The sequence below is a fragment of the Chiloscyllium punctatum genome, unplaced genomic scaffold (assembly GCF_047496795.1).
Source record: "Chiloscyllium punctatum isolate Juve2018m unplaced genomic scaffold, sChiPun1.3 scaffold_63, whole genome shotgun sequence".
NCBI lineage: Eukaryota > Metazoa > Chordata > Chondrichthyes > Orectolobiformes > Hemiscylliidae > Chiloscyllium > Chiloscyllium punctatum.
This window is the reverse complement of record NW_027309797.1, coordinates 2,062,849-2,069,376: the sequence shown is the minus strand read 5'-3', so window position 1 is coordinate 2,069,376 and position 6,528 is coordinate 2,062,849.

Genomic DNA, 6,528 nt, shown 5'->3' with positions numbered 1-6,528 from the left:
AACAGAGGGCGAGAAACAGAGGTTGAGGAACAGAGGGCGAGAAACAGAGGGGATGAAACAGAGGGGCTGAAACAGAGGGGCTGAAATAGAGGGGCTGAAATAGAGGGGCTGAATCAGAGGGGCTGAAACAGAGGGGCTGAATCAGAGGGGCTGAAACAGAGGGCGAGAAACAGAGGGGCTGAAACAGAGGTGCTGAAACAGAGGGCGAGAAACAGAGGGGATGAAACAGAGGGCGAGAAACAGACGGGCTGAAACAGAGGGCGAGAAACAGAGGGGCTGAAACAGAGGGCGAGAAACAAAGGGCGAGAAACAGAGGGACTGAAACAGAGAGGCTGAAACAGAGGGCGAGAAACAGAGGGGATGAAACAGAGGGCGAGAAACAGACGGGCTGAAACAGAGGGCGAGAAACAGAGGGGCTGAAACAGAGGGCGAGAAACAAAGGGCGAGAAACAGAGGGACTGAAACAGAGGGGCTGAAACAGAGGGGCTGAAACAGAGGGCGAGAAACAGAGGGGCTGAAACAGAGGGCGAGAAACAGAGGGGCTGAAACAGAGGTGCTGAAACAGAGGGGCTGAAACAGAGGGGCTGAAACAGTGGGGCTGAAACAGAGGGGCTGAAACAGAGGGCGAGAAATAGAGGGGCTGAAACAGAGGGCGAGAAACAGAGGTGCTGAAACAGAGGGCGAGAAACAGAGGGGCTGAAACAGAGGGCGAGAAACAGAGGGGCAGAAACAAAGGGGCTGAAACAGAGGGGCTGAAACAGAGGGTGAGAAACAGAGGGGCTGAAACAGAGGGCAACAAACAGAGGGGCTGAAACAGAGGGCGAGAAACAGAGGGGCTGAATCAGAGGGGCTGAAACAGAGGGCGAGAAACAGAGGGGCTGAAACAGAGGGGCAGAAACAAAGGAGCTGAAACAGAGGGGCTGAAACAGAGGGCGAGAAACAGAGGGGCTGAAACAGAGGGCAACAAACAGAGGGGCTGAAACAGAGGGCGAGAAACAGAGGGGCTGAATCAGAGGGGCTGAAACAGAGGGCGAGAAACAGAGGGGCTGAAACAGAGGTGCTGAAACAGAGGGGCTGAAGCAGAGGGGCTGAAACAGTTGGGCTGAAACAGAGGGGCTGAAACAGAGGGCGAGAAATAGAGGGGCTGAAACAGAGGGCGAGAAACAGAGGTGCTGAAACAGAGGGCGAGAAACAGAGGGGCAGAAACAAAGGGGCTGAAACAGAGGGGCTGAAACAGAGGGCGAGAAACAGAGGGGCTGAAACAGAGGGCAACAATCAGAGGGGCTGAAACAGAGGGCGAGAAACAGAGGGGCTGAATCATAGGGGCTGAATCAGAGGGGCTGAAACAGAGGGGATGAAACAGAGGGCGAGAACCAAAGGGGCTGAAACAGCGGGCGAGAAATAGAGGGCGAGAAACAGAGGAACTGAAACAGAGGGCGAAAAACAGAGGGGCTGAAACAGAGGACGAAAAACAGAGGGGCTGAAACAGAGGGCGAGAAACAGAGGTTGAGAAACAGAGGGCGAGAAACAGAGGGGATGAAACAGAGGGGCTGAAACAGAGGGGCTGAAATAGAGGGGCTGAAATAGAGGGGCTGAATCAGAGGGGCTGAAACAGAGGGGCTGAATCAGAGGGGCTGAAACAGAGGGCGAGAAAAAGAGGAGCTGAATCAGAGGGCGAGAAACGGAGGGGCTGAAACCGAGGGCGAGAAACAGAGGGGCTGAAACAGATGGGCTGAAACAGAGGGGCTGAAACAGAGGGGCTGGAACAGAGGGCGAGAAACAGAGGGGCTGAATCAGAGGGGCTGAATCAGAGGGGCTGAATCAGAGGGGCTGAATCAGAGGCGCTGAAACAGAGGCGCTGAAACAGAGGGGCTGAAACAGAGGGGCTGAAACAGAGGGGCTGAAACAGAGGGGCTGAAACAGAGGAGCTAAACAGAGGGCGAGAAACAGAGGGGCTGAATCAGAGGGGCTGAAACAGAGGGCGAGAACCAAAGGGGCTGAAACAGCGGGCGAGAAATAGAGGGCGAGAAACAGAGGAACTGAAACAGAGGGCGAAAAACAGAGGGGCTGAAACAGAGTACGAAAAACAGAGGGGCTGAAACAGAGGGCGAGAAACAGAGGTTGAGAAACAGAGGGCGAGAAACAGAGGGGATGAAACAGAGGGGCTGAAACAGAGGGGCTGAAATAGAGGGGCTGAAATAGAGGGGCTGAATCAGAGGGGCTGAAACAGAGGGGCTGAATCAGAGGGGCTGAAACAGAGGGCGAGAAACAGAGGGGCTGAATCAGAGGGCGAGAAACAGAGGGACTGAAACAGAGGGGCTGAAACAAAGGGCGAGAAACAGAGGGGCTGAAACAGAGGGCGAGAAACAGACGGGGTGAAACAGAGGGGCTGAAACAGAGGGGCTGAAACAGAGGGGTTGAAACAGAGGGCGAGAAACAGAGGCGCTGAAACAGAGGGCAACAAACAGAGGGGCTGAAACAGAGGGCGAGAAACAGAGGGGCTGAAACAGAGGGCGAGAAACAGAGGGGCTGAATCAGAGGGGCTGAATCAGAGGGGCTGAAACAGAGGGGCTGAAACAGAGGGCGAGAACCAAAGGGTCTGAAACAGCGGGCGAGAAATAGAGGGCGAGAAACAGAGGGGCTGGAACAGAGGGCGGAAAACAGAGGGGCTGAAACAGAGGACGAAAAACACAGGGGCTGAAACATAGGGCAAGAAACAGAGGTTGAGAAACAGAGGGCGAGAAACAGAGGGGATGAAACAGAGGGCAACAAACAGAGGGGCTGAAATAGAGGGGCTGAAATAGAGGGGCTGAATCAGAGATGCTGAAACAGGGGGGCTGAATCAGAGGGGCTGAAACAGAGGGCGAGAAACAGAGGGGCTGAATCAGAGGGCGAGAAACAGAGGGGCTGAGACCGAGGGTCTGAAACAGAGGGCGTGAAACAGAGAGGCTGAAACAGAGGGCGAGAAACAGAGGGGCTGAAACAGAGGGCGAGAAACAGACGGGCTGAAACAGAGGGCGAGAAACAGTGGGGCTGAAACAGAGGGGCTGAAACAGAGGAGCTGACACAGTGGGCTGAAACAGAGGGGCTGAAACAGAGGGCGAGAAACAGAGGGGCTGAAACAGAGGGCGAGAAACAGAGGGGCTGAAAAAGAATGCGAGAAACAGAGGGCGAGAAACAGAGGGACTGAAACAGAGTGGCTGAAACAGAGGGGCTGAAACAGAGGGCGAGAAACAGAGGGGCTGAAACAGAGGGCGAGAAACAGAGGGGCTGAAACAGAGGGGCTGAAACAGAGGGCGAGAAACAGAGGGGCTGAAACAGAGGGCGAGAAAAAGAGGGGCTGATACAGAGGGGCTGAAACAGAGGGCGAGAAACAGAGGGGCTGAAACAGAGGGCGAGAAACAGAGGGCAAGAAACAGAGGGGCTGAATCAGAGGGGCTGAAACAGAGGGGCTGAAACAGAGGTCGAGAAACAAAGGGGCTGAAACAGCGGGAGAGAAAGAGATGGCGAGAAACAGGGGGGCTGAAACAGAGGGGCTGAAACAGACGGGCTGAACCACAGAGCCTGAAACAGAGGGCGAGAAACAGAGGGGCTGAAACAGAGGGCGAGAAACAGAGGTTGAGTAACGGAGGGCGAGAAATAGAGGGGATGAAACAGAGGGGCTGAATCAGAGGGGCTGAAACAGAAGGTGCGAAACAGAGGGGCAGAAACAGAGGGCGAGAAACAGAGGGGCTGAAACAGAGGGCGAGAAACAGAGGGGCAGAAAAGAGGGGCTGAAACAGAGGGCGAGAAACAGAGGGGCTGAAACAGAGGGTGAGAAACAGACGGGGTGAAACAGAGGGGCTGAAACAGAGGGGCTGAAACAGAGGGGCTGAAACACAGGGCGAGAAACAGAGGCGCTGAAACAGAGTGCGAGAAACAGAGGGGCTGAAACAGAAGTCGAGAAACAGAGGGGCTGAAACAGAGGGGCTGAAACAGAGGGCGAGAAACAGAGGTGCTGAAACAGAGGGCGAGAAACAGAGGGGCTGAAACAGAGGGGCTGGAACAGAGGGCGAGAAACAGAGGGGCTGAATCAGAGGGGCTGAATCAGAGGGGCTGAATCAGAGGGGCTGAAACAGAGGGCGTGAAACAGAGGGGCTGAAACAGACGGGCTGAAACAGAGGGGCTGAAACAGAGGGGCTGGAACAGAGGGCGAGAAACAGAGGGGCTGAATCAGAGGGGCTGAATCAGAGGGGCTGAATCAGAGGGGCTGAAACAGAGGCGCTGAAACAGAGGGCGAGAAACAGAGGGGCTGAAACAGAGGGGCTGAAACAGAGGGGCTGAAACAGAGGGGCTAAACAGAGGGCGAGAAACAGAGGGGCTGAATCAGAGGGGCTGAAACAGAGGGCGAGAACCAAAGGGGCTGAAACAGCGGGCGAGAAATAGAGGGCGAGAAACAGAGGAACTGAAACAGAGGGCGAAAAACAGAGGGGCTGAAACAGAGGACGAAAAACAGAGGGGCTGAAACAGAGGGCGAGAAACAGAGGTTGAGGAACAGAGGGCGAGAAACAGAGGGGATGAAACAGAGGGGCTGAAACAGAGGGGCTGAAATAGAGGGGCTGAAATAGAGGGGCTGAATCAGAGGGGCTGAAACAGAGGGGCTGAATCAGAGGGGCTGAAACAGAGGGCGAGAAACAGAGGGGCTGAAACAGAGGTGCTGAAACAGAGGGCGAGAAACAGAGGGGATGAAACAGAGGGCGAGAAACAGACGGGCTGAAACAGAGGGCGAGAAACAGAGGGGCTGAAACAGAGGGCGAGAAACAAAGGGCGAGAAACAGAGGGACTGAAACAGAGAGGCTGAAACAGAGGGCGAGAAACAGAGGGGATGAAACAGAGGGCGAGAAACAGACGGGCTGAAACAGAGGGCGAGAAACAGAGGGGCTGAAACAGAGGGCGAGAAACAAAGGGCGAGAAACAGAGGGACTGAAACAGAGGGGCTGAAACAGAGGGGCTGAAACAGAGGGCGAGAAACAGAGGGGCTGAAACAGAGGGCGAGAAACAGAGGGGCTGAAACAGAGGTGCTGAAACAGAGGGGCTGAAACAGAGGGGCTGAAACAGTGGGGCTGAAACAGAGGGGCTGAAACAGAGGGCGAGAAATAGAGGGGCTGAAACAGAGGGCGAGAAACAGAGGTGCTGAAACAGAGGGCGAGAAACAGAGGGGCTGAAACAGAGGGCGAGAAACAGAGGGGCAGAAACAAAGGGGCTGAAACAGAGGGGCTGAAACAGAGGGTGAGAAACAGAGGGGCTGAAACAGAGGGCAACAAACAGAGGGGCTGAAACAGAGGGCGAGAAACAGAGGGGCTGAATCAGAGGGGCTGAAACAGAGGGCGAGAAACAGAGGGGCTGAAACAGAGGGGCAGAAACAAAGGGGCTGAAACAGAGGGGCTGAAACAGAGGGCGAGAAACAGAGGGGCTGAAACAGAGGGCAACAAACAGAGGGGCTGAAACAGAGGGCGAGAAACAGAGGGGCTGAATCAGAGGGGCTGAAACAGAGGGCGAGAAACAGAGGGGCTGAAACAGAGGTGCTGAAACAGAGGGGCTGAAGCAGAGGGGCTGAAACAGTTGGGCTGAAACAGAGGGGCTGAAACAGAGGGCGAGAAATAGAGGGGCTGAAACAGAGGGCGAGAAACAGAGGTGCTGAAACAGAGGGCGAGAAACAGAGGGGCAGAAACAAAGGGGCTGAAACAGAGGGGCTGAAACAGAGGGCGAGAAACAGAGGGGCTGAAACAGAGGGCAACAATCAGAGGGGCTGAAACAGAGGGCGAGAAACAGAGGGGCTGAATCATAGGGGCTGAATCAGAGGGGCTGAAACAGAGGGGATGAAACAGAGGGCGAGAACCAAAGGGGCTGAAACAGCGGGCGAGAAATAGAGGGCGAGAAACAGAGGAACTGAAACAGAGGGCGAAAAACAGAGGGGCTGAAACAGAGGACGAAAAACAGAGGGGCTGAAACAGAGGGCGAGAAACAGAGGTTGAGAAACAGAGGGCGAGAAACAGAGGGGATGAAACAGAGGGGCTGAAACAGAGGGGCTGAAATAGAGGGGCTGAAATAGAGGGGCTGAATCAGAGGGGCTGAAACAGAGGGGCTGAATCAGAGGGGCTGAAACAGAGGGCGAGAAAAAGAGGAGCTGAATCAGAGGGCGAGAAACGGAGGGGCTGAAACCGAGGGCGAGAAACAGAGGGGCTGAAACAGATGGGCTGAAACAGAGGGGCTGAAACAGAGGGGCTGGAACAGAGGGCGAGAAACAGAGGGGCTGAATCAGAGGGGCTGAATCAGAGGGGCTGAATCAGAGGGGCTGAATCAGAGGCGCTGAAACAGAGGCGCTGAAACAGAGGGGCTGAAACAGAGGGGCTGAAACAGAGGGGCTGAAACAGAGGGGCTGAAACAGAGGAGCTAAACAGAGGGCGAGAAACAGAGGGGCTGAATCAGAGGGGCTGAAACAGAGGGCGAGAACCAAAGGGGCTGAAACAGCGGGCGAGAAATAGAGGG